Source organism: Callospermophilus lateralis, chromosome 2 (assembly GCF_048772815.1).
Source record: "Callospermophilus lateralis isolate mCalLat2 chromosome 2, mCalLat2.hap1, whole genome shotgun sequence".
NCBI classification, from domain to species: domain Eukaryota; kingdom Metazoa; phylum Chordata; class Mammalia; order Rodentia; family Sciuridae; genus Callospermophilus; species Callospermophilus lateralis.
The window spans coordinates 138,042,664-138,061,032 of NC_135306.1; the positions used below are offsets into that span (position 1 = coordinate 138,042,664).

At 29.9% G+C, this 18,369-nt stretch overlaps 1 protein-coding gene across 10 annotated transcripts in view; it reads right to left on the reverse strand.

Moving 5' to 3' along the window:
• Window positions 1-18,369, reverse strand: part of Tmem135 (transmembrane protein 135) — a 224,596-nt gene that overhangs the window by 164,004 nt on the left and 42,223 nt on the right. The gene's annotated exons all lie outside the window — the stretch shown is intronic.

Here is an 18,369-nt window from a genome sequence, read left to right on the forward strand (position 1 = left end):
GTTATTAAGATGGTACTAAAAATGTATGTTAAAGGCCTCAATCATTATGACAAAGTTTTTAACAAAAAATGGACGACATAGGGATTTTTCTTAAGGTCTGGCTATATTTATTTTTATATAAAATTAAACAAATTATTTAATATATGTTTAAACCTATACTATAAATTATATCATTAAATGCTTAAGCAGTCCCTGATTTAAATTAATTACTTATGTCATATAGTTCAATATTCAAACTTCCTCCAAAATTTTTCTCATATACTGCTTTCATTTGGGTTTAACAATGACAAATAATGGTAACTATTGATGAAAATTTGGAAATATGATCAGTAGTCTATTTTAGACTTGTGATTCCCTAGGTAATTGCAGGAATAGCTTGTTTGCCAAAGCTTATAAAAATAAAATAATATAATAATAATAAGCCATTACAAATACTGCCTCCTTGGCTGATTATGTACAATTACTTTCAAGTCCTGTATAGCTATGTCCTTCAGTTCCAATATTGTGGTTTTTTGTCTATCTTCTTTACAATAGACTTATCATGTTTACAAAAGCAGCTTAAAGTAATACTATAGCTCATTCTTTCAACATACACAATTCAATGAGTTAAAGATGCTCCAAATTACTACCAAAGAAAAAGGGCTTCACTTGCCTAGTAAGTATAAACTATAACTCATTGACATGTAGTAGAATCTATTCAAAAGCAATCTCAGCAGTGTAGACTAAGTCTAATATACTGACCGGCAGAATGATAATCCTTACTTTGTTTCCAAAGGTTCCCAAGCCATATTCTAAGTACATTTTGCCTTAACTTAAACCAAAACTTACAAAAGAATATAGAAGGTCTGCATTTTCTAAAATAATTAAAACTGAAAAAACATACACAAATTGAATTTTGGTCAAATTAGAACAAGACCTAATATTTCACAGTAAATAGTAAGCAAAGGGTTTAACTGGGATTTTAGCTTGAAAATAACAAACTACATTTGTGAAGTTTATTCAAGCTGTTAACTGCAAATGCTGCATTTGTTGATGATGCAATTTGTCCATAAATATGAATTCTAAAGGGATCTGTGAAAATGCTGTATCTTTTACAAGATCTGCAATTTCACTCGCCAGTGACTATAATGAATCTGCACTGACCTTTCAAATGTCTGCAACATGAAACATCATCTAGAGACTAACAAAGACACTGAAATGACAATGGTAAACTGAGAAAGATGTTCAAGTAAAAATTAGTGAATATTTGTGATAGAATAGTTTTGGCTATTCTATACACACTACAACCTGGACAAGAAACATAATAATAAAAGAGACAGAAATAAAATCAAATTAAATATTTAAAACCCCTTATTCAACTAGCAACCACGAACTTTGTTTAGAATTGTTTTTAGTTATTCAACTATATTATCATCATAACTCTGCATAATAAGTTTATATATTTACTTCTTGATTTATCAAATCATGCTATCTACAACCTACCCTGGCCCCCAATCCTTCTAATTTTTGTTAATTTATATCATTTTTCATTCTCTTGTGTTGTTTTTGTTGCTTTAATAACTTGAACATATTTCATCTCCAATTTCTTTGTCAACTTTGCTCATTTATTGACTCCCTTGTATGTAAAAGGAAATTATTTTACCTAAATTTTCTTTCATCTCTTCTCCTATGTCTCAGTTTTTATCAGATATAGTTGTTTTTATATTGTCATGTTTTGTATTTATAGACTGTTCTCTATAATTAAGTATGCTGAATTTTGATTATTGATCAATGCAAAAATTAAATGTTTAAAATTTACAGTGCTAAATATATAAAGTTTAGAATCAAAAACTGTAACAGAATTCATGTAATTGTATATCAAATGTAAAAATAAGAACTTAAAATGGTACTCCTCTACAGAATATCTTCCAAATGTCAAGATAAATTCTCCACCATTTGTTCAAAATCATGCCATGTTGTTTCATATTTAAATTGTTACTATATACAAAGCTTTTTGTTTTTCATGAAGTTACTAGTTGTTCTGCTCTTATTGTTAAAAGAAACTTGTTTTTATAACATCACTAAATTTTCCAATTCTTTAATCACATATTTTCAAATAACATAGACATTCTTCTAGGAGCCTCTAAATTCCTATTTAAACTTGGACAAATTCCTTTCAAGATCTGCTCGACAGCTGGTATTTTGAAATTTTGTTTCTTTGAATTCTTAGGTTATTTCCATGGTTTCTAGAGTCCATTATTTTTCCCTTTTTTGATTCCTTTACCTTTTGCTGGAGTGAATTCTCAAGTGATTTTTATTCCAAGTGAGAGACTAGATGAGAGGTAAACTTTTATTCATCATATCTCTGAAAATGTTATTTTTCCACCTTGCCTTAATTTGGATTTGGTTGGGTTATATATAGAATTCTGGGTTCAAAAAACTATAAAGACATTTCCCCATTGTATTCTGGTTTTCAGGACTGCCCATGCCAATTTTATTGTCTATGTTGTGGGTCACCTGCCTTCTCTGAAAGTTTCTAGAAACTTTTCTGTATCCTTGTAGTTCTAAAACTCTACCTGAACATGAATCTTTTTTCAGTCATCTTGCTCAACACTTAATGGGTTCTTTCCATGTGAAAACTAATATCTTTTTCCAGATCAAGAAAATTGTTTTCTATTATCTATTTAATATTCCCTTCCTTATTTTCTCTTAAAAACTAATTCAGAGTAGACTATCACATCTGTTAATTTACATTTCAGTGTTCTGCATCTGTGGCTTTTGTTCCAATTTCTGGACAATAACCTCTGCTTTATCTTTCTTTTGTCTTCCTGGCTTTTTAATCAATCTCTTTTTTTGCTAAGAACAACTTTTATTTCTGTAAATGACTCTTTTCCAAAGCATCCTATTACTGTTTTATAATTACTATATCTTCTCAATTTTATCGGAGGAATCTTTTTTATTTTCAGGTTGCTCCTATTCTTGAATTTTCTGTTTTCTCCAAGACCAAATGTTTATTCAGCATTAGCCTTCTATTTTATGCTATTCACACACACACACACACACACACACACACACACACATATACACACACACACACACACACACAGAGAACAGAAATGTCCACTGCAGTTGTGGTGCTGTTAGCTTTCTCTGGAATAATTGGACAACTATGAATTATAAACATGAACTAGGAATACTGACTGCAGACTTCACTTTAATTGAATGAGCAGAAAGCAGATAAGCAAGCCAGACATGGCAGACCTACCAAATGCTTAAAACTCTTCAATAAATTTCCTTACCCTGCATCAGATAACTCCTCCCTTTCAATTCCTAGGGGGAATGACTCACACTTCCAGCTAAATCCCATTAATTAATGACTCCTGCTCTTTATTGAGCTCCTAGATTCAGATCTCTCTTCAGAGTTCTATTGAGAAGAATGTTCCAGTCTCTTCTATAGAATTTAACTGTGACTATTAAACTATGTATTATCCTTTCCTGGATTTTTACTTATTAGATTCCAACTTCTAGATCTTCATTAAAATACCTAGTCTTTTCCAACATTTTTATAGACTTATTCCTTTTTCAATATGTTTACAATAATTTCTTTAGAATTTGAAGGTGAGGGTGGGAAAGAATAGTAAAATACTGTGACTAGTCCGCCATCTTGAATATTGTTGAATTTTTCCTTTTAAATATAGAACTTGTTGCCAGATGACATGTCTGTATTACAACCTATATTTTACATGAAGTCTTACCTAATTGCACATATAATCCATGTATTTCATCATTCTATCATTCTTTGATACCAAATGGTAGTTCATGTTTTTCATGTTTGTTTTATTGCACAGAGCAGAAAACCTCAATCACATGCTCAAGATAATTTCTGAACAAATTTTAAGATTTCTTATATTATCCATTGCCTAAGAAAAAGAATTTGCCAAGGCATTAAAAATATTTTATTACCAATTTCCAAATCCTATAGACATGAAAAAACTGTTAACTCCTCAATCCTGAATGTTTCTCCTCAGAAAATAATTAAAATGATGTCTAAATGTTAAAGTGTTTAGTTACATCTATACAATATTTTTAACTCCCTGTAGCAAAGACAACTAAATATAATTTGCTATACAATATCAGCAATGACCATATAATCATTTTTAACTTAAAAATACTAAAATCATACAAAAACAGAATACCAGCTGTTCTTTATCTAACCAATACTTTATGTACCTTTGGGGGCAGAAAGACAAAAGAGATGGAAAGTTAAAATAGATACTTTTAAGATACCTAAATTTAGTTGAATTTTCGATCCAGATGCTATCAAACCAGATTAATGTACCAAGATTTATTTCTAAGCTAAGGAAGCTTTATGTCTTCATAGTATGCAAGTTTTCTCAACATACATCTTTCCTGAAAACAGATAAAATTTTTTCCATGCTGTGAAGACTATACAGACATGATCATAATCATAGTCACAAGGACAAAACAATAAAAGCAAACAATGATTGAGATCCTCCTATGTGATAGTAAATCTTATATATTATTTAATTTCCAAATTCTTGCTGTATGAATTAGGTACTAGTATTATACCTTTCTCATAGCCAAGAAAAAGGACACTTAAAAGTAAATACTTTGAGCCAGGCATAGTGGTACATGCATGTAATCCCAATGGCTCAGGAGGCTGAGGCAAAAGGATTGCAAGTTTAAGGCCAGCCTCAGTAACTTAGCAAGACTCTAAGCAATTTAGCAAGACCCATTCTCAAATTCTTAATTTTTTTTTTTTTCAAAAAGGAGGCTGAGGATATGGTTTGGTGGTTAAGCACCCCTGGGTTTAATCCTCCATAGCAAAAAAGAAAAGAAAAAATAAATAAATGGTTTGACCAAGACCATCATACAAGTTAAGATTTTCCATTAGAACAAATCAACTATTAAAGTTATACCAAAAATATATAAGTTCCCAGGCTAGAAAACAGGGCTAAGGAGTTGAATTAAATGAACCCTAATTGGTATATAAACTGATAACAGAATTAAGGTCTTCAGATTCCATAAGAATTTACCTTCCAACCATTTATGTGTTTCTTATTTGACCTGTACCAGGTTACTGCTACACTTTCAGGTATAGAAAATCGATTTAATATTAGCTAATATAATAAACCTATCCTGTCACAAGGACTTTTGCTTTTAATAAAAAAAAAGGTTAAATTTTAAAAAAAGGTTAAATCTTTAAATGTCTTTATTAAACTATTATTTCCATTAATCATCTAATATCAAAAATAATTACAGAAGTAAAATAATACATACCAGATCTGAAAGATTAAGGCCCCTGTTGTGATAGTACATTTTTGTATAAACATGTTTTTCTTTCCTTTTCACTTTTTTTTCCACTTTTTTTTTGAAATACATAGTTGCACACAAATACATAATCAAGTTTCAAGCAAGGTAATTTCTGTCTGCCTCCTACAACTTTTAAGCAAAAATGGAAATTACAAAGTGAATTTCATCAAATGACATTTATAAACTGGGCCAGGACTTTTCATCTTCTACTTTGTTAATCACTATTGCAGATGTAAAAGGTACACCTTACAAAAGTATTCTAAATGAGCTATTATTCTTCTGCACATTAAAACCATTTATACCTCTTAAATTTCTTCATTGTACAGCTCACTTTATCAAGCCAATTACAGTATAACTAGTGCCCAAATGTAAAAAATTCCAAAATCTACACATCATAGATTCCATCCAAACAACTCCTCAGACAGTAAACCATTCCTGATAAATGGTATAATTAATTGTTAGTTTAAACTCATGTTATCTTCATGAAAAAGTCTGCTAAGAGGTACCACTAAATGATACAAGATAGTACTAGGAGTGGAGGGGAATAAAAGACCTATTATCACACACCATTCAGTAAGTGAGTCACATCATTTAACAAATGATGAAAAGTTAAATCAGGCTAGGAATCAGCCCTAGACACTTTCCTCCAAAAATTTTAAAATGTAATACATTGTTTAAAAATTAAAGTTCTTAAGCACTTAAGTAAATATTTTTACTACTTTCCTCTAAATTTTTCTGAATGGTAACTTTAGTATTGAAATAATTTTACATACAAGTTATAAAGATATTTTACCTTACATTTAAGCAATTAAGTATGTCTCATCCTAGCAATAAGCATAATAACTATTACACACACAAAAATCATTATTTGCTTCTGTTTTTTAAAAGTTATATTAAATCATAGCTATGGATATCAAAGAAGAAAGAACAGATCTCATAAAACCCCTTTGAAATACAGTAACAAGAGTTACAAAATATAGCAAATATAAAAGCTATTTTTAGGACTTTAATAGCTTGTTAAATGAGTATAAGTTAAATAAGCTATTTTTACTTTGGTTTTAAACATACAATTCTCTTAAATAATTTAATTCCTAGAAGTATAAGTAATGCTTAACTTCTAGATCTGACTGACATGAAATGATTTAACATGGAGGTATACTGCTATTGCCTGAAGCTGTCAGAGTGGTGCTAATTTTTTACAATTCAGATTCTCAGACTGGACCTTAATTAAAAGACCATAAATGAAATAATAAAATTCTATGCAGCAACTGTTGCCATATTGAAGTTTGTTTCTTGATATCATCCAACTAAAAAGTCTTAAGTTCTAAAAGGTTATTATTCAGTATTTAAATAGAATATAGTGGCCTAGAAAAAAGACTAAACCCAGCGTCAAAGCCTGAGTTTCCAATACTACCTTATATATTATCAGTATGTTTTCAGAGAAGTCATGTATGTCCCAATGTCAGTTTTCTTCATCTATACATGTGATAATAAAGAAGAACCCATAGGAAGTCATTCTGTTATTCACTCCAATAAGGGGAAAATAACCTGTTTGCCAGTCATGCCTATTTAACAGGATAGTTTTGACATGGGAAATGTATAGGAAAAACATGTTACAAAGTAATAAACAAACATGAGCTGTACTACCATGCAGGCATTATTTGATGCATACCAAGCATTCACGTTATTACTGCAGGAAATTACAAACAAAATTCAAAACTCTTAAGAATTCAGAGAAGAAAACAGAAAAACATATGGTAAATATTTAAAAACTTAAAATTTTTCTCTTTAAATCTATGAGTCAAAAAAAATATACCAAGAAAACAAATAGTGCATGGATTAATTAGAGAGAGCTAAATAAACTAAGCATTTCTTCAGCCTTCCTTGCTAAAGAGTCTTCTCAGTGTTGGTCTATACATTATTTTCTAAGCCCACATTTAGGGAACTATATGTTTAAGTTTATTAACAATGGCTTATTTAGTCTAGATTTAGTAAAAGAATGAAGAAGTAGAAATGTGAATGAACACCTATGATCAACTAACAGGTATCTAAGGCAGGTTCAAATCCTAGAACTTACTTTCATATCAGCTTCCAAGAAGCCATTTTGGAAAGCCAGTCACATGTTATGAATACAATGGTAGCAACGCTAATGACCCAAATATTATTTCCCCTTTGGTACAATATCTGTAATTTTAAAATGTATGTCATTTTTATTTATATTTAATTATTAATTTTATATTATATACATATTACTTTAAAAGCAGACAAAAATACAGTTTTGTATTAAAACATTTCTTTAAATTATTCATCTTTTCCTTCTTAGTGAAATGATTCATTATCACAGTACAGAATATATATATATATATATATATATATATATATATATATATATATATATATATATATGAAAGATGAGGAAACTTAGATTTGTGACTATAGTCACAAAGTTCATAAATGCTATGGAAGGATCCAAATTTAAATTGATCAGACTCCACAGCCCATGTTCTTAACTACTTCATTCTACTGTGTTTTTGTAATCTGAGCTAGAAACTACCTGAACTGTTATGGTATACCATCTAGAACAATAACACAAAGGACTCTCTTTTGCATGAGGAACTTTTTTCCTGCCACAGTCAGCAAGACTTCTACAGTAGGTTTCTGCCACCCAAGTCATAAATGATTTCTCTAGAAATATTAAGACCAGATTCACTCAGCTAGAAATCTGGAGTTAGATGGTCTTTCTACAAGGCCACATACCTACTATATGAAATGGAAAGCTAGGGTGGTCATTTTCCACACAAAATCTAGAGTGAACTATAAAAAATGAATAAATAAAAAGTCAACCAGTATAGAAAGAAGGACTCAAAGGAAGTAACTCTATATTTCACTCCAGTAAGGAAAAAAAAATAACTTATCAGTCAATAAAATTTGTTCATAAATTGTTTGTTTCTCTATCTCATTAACAAAGAGAATTTTAAATCCATTTGACATGAAGTATAGTAGCAGTGGATATAGAAAAGAATTGGTATTTAAAATTTAATTCAAAAAAATAACTTATCAGTCAATAAAATTTGTTCATAAATTGTTTGCTTCTCTATCTCATTAACAAAGAGAATTTTAAATCCATTTGACATGAAGTATAGTAGCAGTGGATATAGAAAAGAATTGGTATTTAAAATTTACTTCAAAATTGAATTAGCAAAATCTGATTGTATTTTAACTTACTGATAGAGCATAGAAAACTTTAGGATGTTTGAGGAGTTTTTGATGCTATAAAAATGATTTTTTTTATTTTTTAGTTGTAGATGAACACAAAGCCTTTATTTTGTCCATTTATTTTTATGCAGCATTTTTAACCCAGTGCCTCACATGTACTAGGCAAGTGCTCTACCACTGAACCACAAACCCAGCCCTATAAAAATGACTTTTAACATTTTTTTGAGGTAAAACTGACACAATAAACACCACACATTTAGGAGTACATCTGATAAGTTTTTACCCATGTATACAACCATAAACAGATCATCACACTCAAGATAATTAACACATCCATTACCTACATTTCCTTGTGCCACTTACCAATATGTAAAAAGACCTCTGCTTCCCTTCAACCCTGAGGGTATCAGTAGAGACTACTTAGAAAACAGGATTCCCATTCTTACCCAGGATTAATGAGGTACCACATCCCCTGAGTCCATTTTGTGCTTTTATAACAGAATACCCCACACTGGTAATTTATAATGAACAAAAAATTGACTCACAGTTCTGGCAACTGGGAAGTCCAATATCAAGTTACTGTCATTGGGCAAAGACATTCTTGCTGCATTATACATGGCAGAAGGCATCACATAGCAGAAGAGCAAAGAGAGAGAGAACAAGAAGAAGTAAACCCATTCCCATGATAAATAACCCATTCGTTAGTTCACTCCTGAAGGTGGACCCTCAAGACCTAAACCTCTTCCACCTCTTCATACCATTATAGTAGTATTTAAATTTCAACATGAGTTTTAGAAGGGACAAACATTCAAATATAGCATGCTAAGTGCTTAATAAGCTTTTAAAATTCATTTTGAATTTTTCCTTTCTTGCTATTATACTGCTTTGCTTTTCCCTCTTATTTATATCCCTTTATAAAATTCTGCCTCTTCACATTTTTATTTATGTTTTCTTAATTTTAATAATTTTCCTTAACATTCATCTTTTTTTAATTTTTTTAATGTATTCTAATGTTATCTTCTTGTGACAAATAGAAAACAAAAGCATATAAAGTCTTAATAATACATGTCCCCCACAAATATACCCATTTATTCTTGGTATGAGTGACCCTATAATAGTCTGTCAAGCAATTTATAACAGAGTATAAACTAATTTCAAAGTTGAATCTTCAGCCACAATATTCCTATATTGAATAATCAAATTATTCAGAAGCACAGATCAAAGAAGCAGAAGACAACACCTCTCCCAAAGTAACAACAGAATGACCTACTAAAATAACGTTTCCTCACATTCTAAAACATTATAACTTTCTACAGAAAATATACCACCTAAAACATCTTTCTTCTTAGCCTTTATTCATACACACTCAGAGAAACTCACAAAACAGATAAAAAGAGATTTTGTTATACTGAGGAATTGGAAGCAATCTATCACTCAGAAAATCAAGTAAAATGCAATGGAACAAATATACCAAAATTAAATTGTGATGAAGGTCACAAAATCCTGTGAAAAATGCCAAAAAACAATGGAATGTAAGCATTTAAATGGTAAATTTTCTAGTCTATGAATTATATCTCAAAACTGTTAGAAAGCATATAAATAAGGGAAAGATATTTTGGCACACTATGCAGTCTTCAGAGGCAATGCATTGAAGTATATAAAACACCCATAGGTCTTGAAAACAGGTGTAAAGTTCAAAGTGAACAAAATAATGTAGAGATACAGCTTTGAAACACAGTATTAAATTGTCCAATAAAGGAAAATAAGAAGAAATGTTACATGAACCAATGAAAATAGTTTTACCCCATACTCAATACTTCATATTTGGAAATAATAAATGAAACAAATAGTTGTCATCTTATATAGTAATTGTTTATTTGAGATATATCTGAACAGAATTTAACAAGACAAAGGAAACCTAAATTTTGACTTTGGAAAGACAAAATGTAACTTCATAATTTATTTTAAAATATTAACTTACCTTAATCCTTTCAATAAAGCCCCTTACAATAAGTCCTGTAAGAAATCTCTTTTATAATTTCTCTTATATAATCCTATTTTAAATAACTATTAACACATATGATGGATTTCTATCCTAAGGTATCTAAATTTTAAAAGAAAAAAAGTTGTGACTACCATCACAGAAACTGCCTCAAGTGAGTAAAACAAATGCAACTGAGTGTTAACAGCAGCATTCAAAGAAATGATGGTTATCCAATGGTTCTTAATATTGACCATTTTCATGCTCACAAGCTTAGCAATAATGTTCTGGAAAAAGGTAATGATCATGAATTAAAGAAGAGAGGTGAAGGGAAAATTCTTTAACTACAATAGAAGGTGACACTGGATCAAATATGAAGATATTACCCAAGAAAAATCTGGGGAAATAGCTTTCCAAATTTAAAAAAAAAAAAAAAGCAAGTACAGGTTTTAAATGTTTAAAGAAAGAAAGACAAAATGATGAATGAGAAGAAAGATTAGATGTAGACGAAGAGAGAGAGGTTTGGCATTCATCAAGAGTCTTGTGAAGCACATTAAGGCAAATGAATTTTAAAAGGATTGCAGTAGAAAAGTAAAGTTTTTCTGTTTTAAGATGAGGATCAACATGCTCTAATTTGTAACTCTAATAACTCTAACTGTACATAGAAGAAAGACTACATGAAGAGTGGCAAGGTGTAAACTAGTTGGCCTATTAAGATAGCTAAGATGAGATGTTAAGGCTTAAATTGTGATTAGAACAATGGAGACGGTTAGACATGGTAAAATTCAGATTGTATTTTAGAAGTAAAATAAAATTTCTTCATGGCTTAAATTAAGAGTATAAAGAGAAGAAAAGAATTAAAAATGCCTAAGTTTCCAGCCTAAGAAACTAGATGAATGATTGATGCCATTTGCTGCATGGGAAAGCTTAGGGAAGCAATTTGAAAAACTGTTTATAATTCTTTTCTTTTTAAGTTTAATACTACTATTTTATTTCTTTTGCATTCATCTGTCAAATTTTCCAACTCATTTACAATCTGTCTTGTATTTCTTTCCTATCCCCATGTGCCCAGCACAGCGCTGATATATATAATACCTGTTAAATTTCATTAAATTGAAGTGTCCTTATAAAAAAACACATGAATCAACATTTTCAACCTTATGTTTGAAAAATCAAATACAGATGTTTTAATCAAAGACACTGCATGTTTAACACTAACAAATAAATGCTATAGAGAAGCCTACTAGATGTATGTTTACAATTTTAAAATGCATACATTGTTAAATGTTTGGTGGCATAAATGAAATTATGAAGAAGTTTTCAAATGGACTTATACAGAAGGATTTTTATTTGTCTTAAATTATTTTTATTATAAGTAAATTAAACATAAAAGAATTACACTTGACATCCTATTTTAAATAACTGTTAACAGCATATGGTAGATTTTGAGAAACGAGAAACCCCAGTTATTGTCACAACCAACATAATAAAGAAAAAATCACATAAATGCAAATTTAGCTTATGTGTTCTCTTAAATTATACCATGGCAAAGCTGAATTCTAGCAGCTGGTGTTCATGTGGGTAATTGGTTGTGGCATATGAACCCGAGGAAAACTTTTTCATTATTTTACTACTATTATCTTGGCAGAAGCCAGAGAAAATATTTCTTTATTTTGTACATTTTCTATATCCCCTATATCCCTTTTACTTATTTTAACCTTTAACTACTAATTCACTATCAATTTCGAAGTCTAGGAAATAATGCTATTTTAAAAATTGTACAGTCTTCCTCTAAAACATGCTAAGCAACATATAACAAGGAACAATATTTTTAGACAGGTATTAAATCCATTGATATATGTCTTATTTTTTAAATGGTTGTTTATCATTAAATTATAAAAACTAGTAATCTAATAACTTCAACTTATTAGGACTTACTGGAAGATACCATGTGTAATGAAAGTAACTATAAGGGAAGACCTTTTTACAATGAAAGTATCAATAAAGTTGTCCCCTTTTTGAGAGTATACAGTTCTTTACATGTTCCCAACAGTGCCAAACCCAATCCACAATTAGCAAAATTTAGATTCCCAATTATACAGTACAAGCACTTTTACAATGTTGACTTGTATCAAAATGTCACATTACCTTATTGATATGTATAAGTTTTACTTTTATGTGCCAGTTAGAATAAATTTAATTTTCAAAAAATCTAAAAAACAGATATGAGGTTTATTTACTTTCCTTAGTTTACAAATTTCTCCCCCAGGAAAGTATGAGGTCTTGGTCTACTAATCATCTATTCATTTAAAATCCAGATGTTTACCTACCTTGTTCCCTCAATTAAATTAAGTATAAGAACAGCATAACCACTTATTTCATGTTCCAATACCCAGCAAATTGCTTTCTTAAAAAAAAAAAAAGTCCACTGATGAAAATAAAGACAAAGGTGAAAAAGATAATACAGAACTAGTTCTATATATTTTTCTATCAGAATTCATTCAAAGACATGACAGTATCTTTAAATCTTTTAATCAAAATAATTAAGGAATGGGTAAGTACCATAGCCAAAACTAACAAAATTACATTATAATTTACCAAGCAATTATTATTTCATTGTCTCCCAACAACTTGAGTGCCATTATATAATATAGATGTATGTATAAAACCAACCTAATATAATGAAGATATAACCAAGAATTTAAAAGAGTAAATCTTTCCAAAATAATTTAATCCTTACAAAAAAAAATTGTATGACACAGTAACAAAAGAAGTATATTATAAAACAATATGCCCTGAATTTAAAATATGGGCCTTCAACATGTACTTAGTGTGTGCACTTTGTTTATGTATTTAAAACACATTGAAGAAAAAGCAAAATAAAAAATAAACACAAAAATATCAGTAATTATTAAAGGGTAAAATTACAGATAAATTTTAATCTTTTCTTTGTGCTTTTCTATATTTTTCAAATCAGAAACATAGCAAAATACAATACATATTTTGTTTAAATAAACCTAACATTTACAAATTTGAAGTTAAAAGTTAATAATTTCATCTTAGTCTATCTTGTAACAATATAAACAAGTTATATCAGAAAATTATTTCTATAGATTAAATTCATTTTTCTCTGAAAATGTCAAAATCCTTCATCTATTTTGTTCGAACTCTCCTCTTAGTATGATAATAATAAATGATCATAAATTAATGGTTCTATTTAGATAACTGGACATGTTTTATTTTTATTTTTTAGTTGTATCCGGTTTTCATTCGCTTCCATAATATATCATGATCATTTGCAAATTCACTTTCCTTAGACAAAGTCAAAATCTACATGTAAAGACTTTGACTTCATTAAATTTTTTAAATACAAACCTTTTATAACTGCCTAACAAAAGATAAAAGACCAAGTCAAATTCTGCATTTTCCAAGAATCTTTTTTAAACTGCAACTTACTAATCCATTCACAAAAATTACAAATTTAAAAATAAAAAAAAAGACAAATATACGCCCACTCAAAAAAAAAAAAAAGGTTTTCAAATAAGAAAGAACTAGAGATGCAATGGTTTATTCTAGACTAGGAATACTACCAAAGTGGTATAGCCTTTACTCTAGAATATAATTTGATAGTTTCTTTAAAAACAAAACGCATAACCACCATCTAATCCAACAATTGGCCTGCTAGCATTTTTCCAGGCAAAAGTTCATACCCACACAAAAACTTGTGCATGAATGTTTACAGTAGCTTTACTCACAATAACCCAAAACTGGATATAAGCCAAATGTCCTCCAATGAATATATCCATAGCAAGCAATACTGCTCAGCAATAAAAAGGAATGAACAAGTGATACATACAACTTGAATGAATACCCAGAGAATTATGCTGAGTAAAATTAGCTAATTCCAAATGGTTATACACTATATGACTCCATTTATATAACTTTAAGATAACAAAATTACAGACAGATTAGTGGCTGTCAAGGGGTTAAGAAGACAGAAGAGGAATGCATGTATGGCTATAAAAAGGGCAGCATAAGGGATTCTTGGGGTGAAAGAAACATTCTTTATCTTATCTGTATCAGTTAAACACCAGGGCTTTGATATTATAGGTATTTCAAAATGTCACTACTAGAGGAAGCTGGGTAAAGAGGATATGAGTTCCCTGTATTATTTTTACAACTACATACAAACCTACAATTATTTCAAAATACAAGGTTTCTTTTTTTTAAAATAAGTACTATAAAAGCCCTCTATCCAACACAAATGATCAAAGTCAAAGACCTCTTCTCCTGGAATTTGTAAATTATACCAGACAATATACATAAGTTTTAGAAGTTTATTTTAAAATTACAGTGCATAAATATACACATTATTTGGGGTATTAAAGGATACAATATGTGCTATTACAGAAAGCATGTGAGTGGCTAAAAAAAAAACCTCAAATTCATCCTAATACCCAGGCATATAAAGGCATATTACATTTTAAAGCTTTTTTTTAAGTATAAGAAAGAAAAGCCAGGTGTTGGGGTGCCTCCTATAAATCCAGCTTCTTGGGAGACTGAGGTAGGAGGATCACAAGTTCAAGGCCAGCCTTCATAACTTAGTGAGGCCTTGTCTCAAAATAATAAAATAAAATAAAAAGGGCTGGGGCTGGGGTTGTGGTTCAGGTATAGAGCACTTGCCTAGCACATGCGAGGCCCTGGGTTCGATCCTCAGCACCACATAAAAATAATAAATAAAAATAAAGGTACTGTGTCTAACTATAACTAAAAAAATAAATATCTAAATAAATAAAAAGGGCTGAAGTACTGGGGAAAGAACTCAGTGATACAGCTTCCCTGGGTTCAACCTCTATTATCATTAAAAAAAATAAAAAATCTATAAAAATTCAAGGTTAGAAGACAGACAATAAGGGCTGGGGCTATGGCTCAATGGTAGAGTGCTTGACTAGCATGCATGAGGCACAGGATTCAATCCCCAGCACCATATAAACAAACTAAATAAACAAAATAAAGGTGTTGTGTCCATGTACAACTAAAAAATAAAAATAAAAAAAGAAGACGGACAATAAAATAATAACAATAACAACAAAAAAAGTCAAATGTTAAAAATACTTTAGGGGAAAAATATTAATCATGTGTTATGGGTAAAGAGTATGTGTGACATGGAAGGTGACTATTATTTTATGTGGGATAGACAAGGAAAACTACAAAACAGTGGCATTTCAGCAGAATCTCATTGAAATGATAAAGCAAGACATGTTATCTGAGGCTAAGAGTTCAAAATATTGAGAACAAAAACCAAGTTCTTCAAGAAGTATGCTTGTCATGCTCTCTGAACACCAGAGTGGGCAGTGGTGTTAAAGTAGAAAATGAGGAAGCAGAAAGTAAGAGAGAAGGCCAGAGTCATAGACTCCTAATTTTTACAGGCTCCTTCCAAGTCTTGAGAAAACCACTAAATAATCTGTTCAAATATCCACATAATGACAACATTTGCAAAACCAAGATATTTTAACCACAAATGATTAACAACACTATCACATTACTTTCTGATTTCTCTATCAGATTTCTTCTTGAAGTGAATAGTCACAGGCATTTTGGAATCCAGTTTATTAGTATTTCAAGTGAATAATTTAGTTTATCAATATATATTTATTAATTTGCTTTCCACCTGCTTCTAGGTTTAGAAAATTGATTTCTGGTAGTACATGAAGAGTGATTTCTAGCAATAATCTACCATTCACTGTGCCAATTTACCCTGTCATGACATTAAAGTGAAAGATCAGAGGACACACTTACAGACATGCCAACCCCTGGAAATATGTAGATAATGACAAAGAAATAGATTTGAAATGCCCAGAACCAGAAAATAGATTGCCAAAAGCTTTTTCAATCATCAAACATGTAAAGTAGTAACATCTTATCAAGGCCTACTTAAAATGAAAGCTTCTTCCTATTAAGAAAATGAAATAAATATTATTAATATTATTATTAATATACCAATACTTTTTGATTTTTTTTACTAATGGAAATTGAACTACAGGCAATTTTTTTAGAATTCCCATGTTTTAGAACTACTACCTAAAACAGAATTGAAGTCTGTATATTAAGTCACATGCTTTAACCATTTCAAATATGAATAATTTAGAAAACATTTATTATTTATTTCATAAATAACACAAGAGAAAAGACTGAATTATATTTTTTTCCTCTCTACAGAAAATGATATCATAAAGTCATCTTATAAAGAAACAAGCAGGTTACAACCAATAAATAATGGAAAAAAGTATTATAGAGATAGACGATTATTTTATAAAATATTTCTGGACTTGTTATGTCTGATATGTATCACCTTTATAAAATTAAAGCTACATAATTCAAATTAAATGTTTAACAGATAGGATAAACAAGGCCCTTGGTTCAATCCCTAACATGTACACACAACTTAGTTAACTTGAAGACAGGCCTGAAGAGACAGCCAGAATTAAGCAGAGATGAGAAAGTGGGAAAATGTTAACAGCAATAATAAAATCATGAAAAGGAAAATGCAGTTTGACATACATCTACAAGGAATTCCTGTTAAAATAACTCAATATAGAGCCCAGGAAGAAGCAAGATCAAAGAGAGAATGGATATAAATTAAATTCCAGATCTATTAGTCCTCAGACTGAAGAAGCAAACTAGGTCCTGATCAAACTAAATGAAAATTCTACATCCTAATGAATACAACTTGTCAAGATAAATTCTTCGAAAAGAAATCACAAAAACAATTGAGAGAAAAGACAAAATACCTATAAAATAAAACCAGACAGAGAACAGATTTCAAAAAGTATCTATGGAGAACAAAAATAAAGCATTATTATATTTAAATTACTGTCAACTTAGAATTGTAAAGCCAGAAAGATTATTATTAAATCAATAAAATATTAATCAAATCTCTACAACAAGCCAGACTATGATTAGGTACTTGTAGTACAATGAGAGATAAAATAGAAAAAGTTCCTGACTTCATATAATTTACATTTTTGTTAGATTTCTTTCATGAAGAATAAGACAAAAAAAGAAACACTTTGCTCTCCTGGTGTCTAGAAATGCCCATCTCACTTCAATTAAGAGCTTAGAATACTTAGTTTTCTACAGTATATATTTTAAAATAACTTATTTATAATGTACCCTTTACTTTCCTAATCTATGGTACATGAAACCTCTGAAACTATATAGAAATTTAAGTGTTTGTCTGTACAGGAGCAGTTCTCTATGAAGAATGTCCATCCTGTCATCAAAGTCTCTTAAAGAGATCTATGACTCAAAAAGATTAGAACCACTTTTCTCTGACCCAGCTCCTCTGAGGTGCTACAGTACCCTACCAGTCATCTTTTAGTCCTTTTTATCCATTATTATTTCTACTATAACTTCTCCATCAATGAAATGACTATCTCATGAGCCAGCATCTAGCATAGTAACTACTAACACATGGGTACTGAACAAAAATTATTTTACCACTGAAATGAATTGCTAAATATATCTCTGAAATATACTCCCTTATTATAGAATTTTAAAAACTATCTATCCTTAGGTAAATAAATTATCCCTGCTTAATTGAATTTTTAATGTTGCCTATCAATTCTATTAAGCAACTTTAAAAGATATTAATGTGAATATGTTCTTAAAATATGAACTTAATGGTAGAATTGAACGAATATATATATATATATTTATATACACACACATATACATATATATATTACATATATATGTATGTATATCAGAATATCAGACTAGATAATATTAAATAAAGAATATCAGACTAGATAATATTAACTTCATTTCTGTCAACTTAGAAATGTAGAAGCCTAACC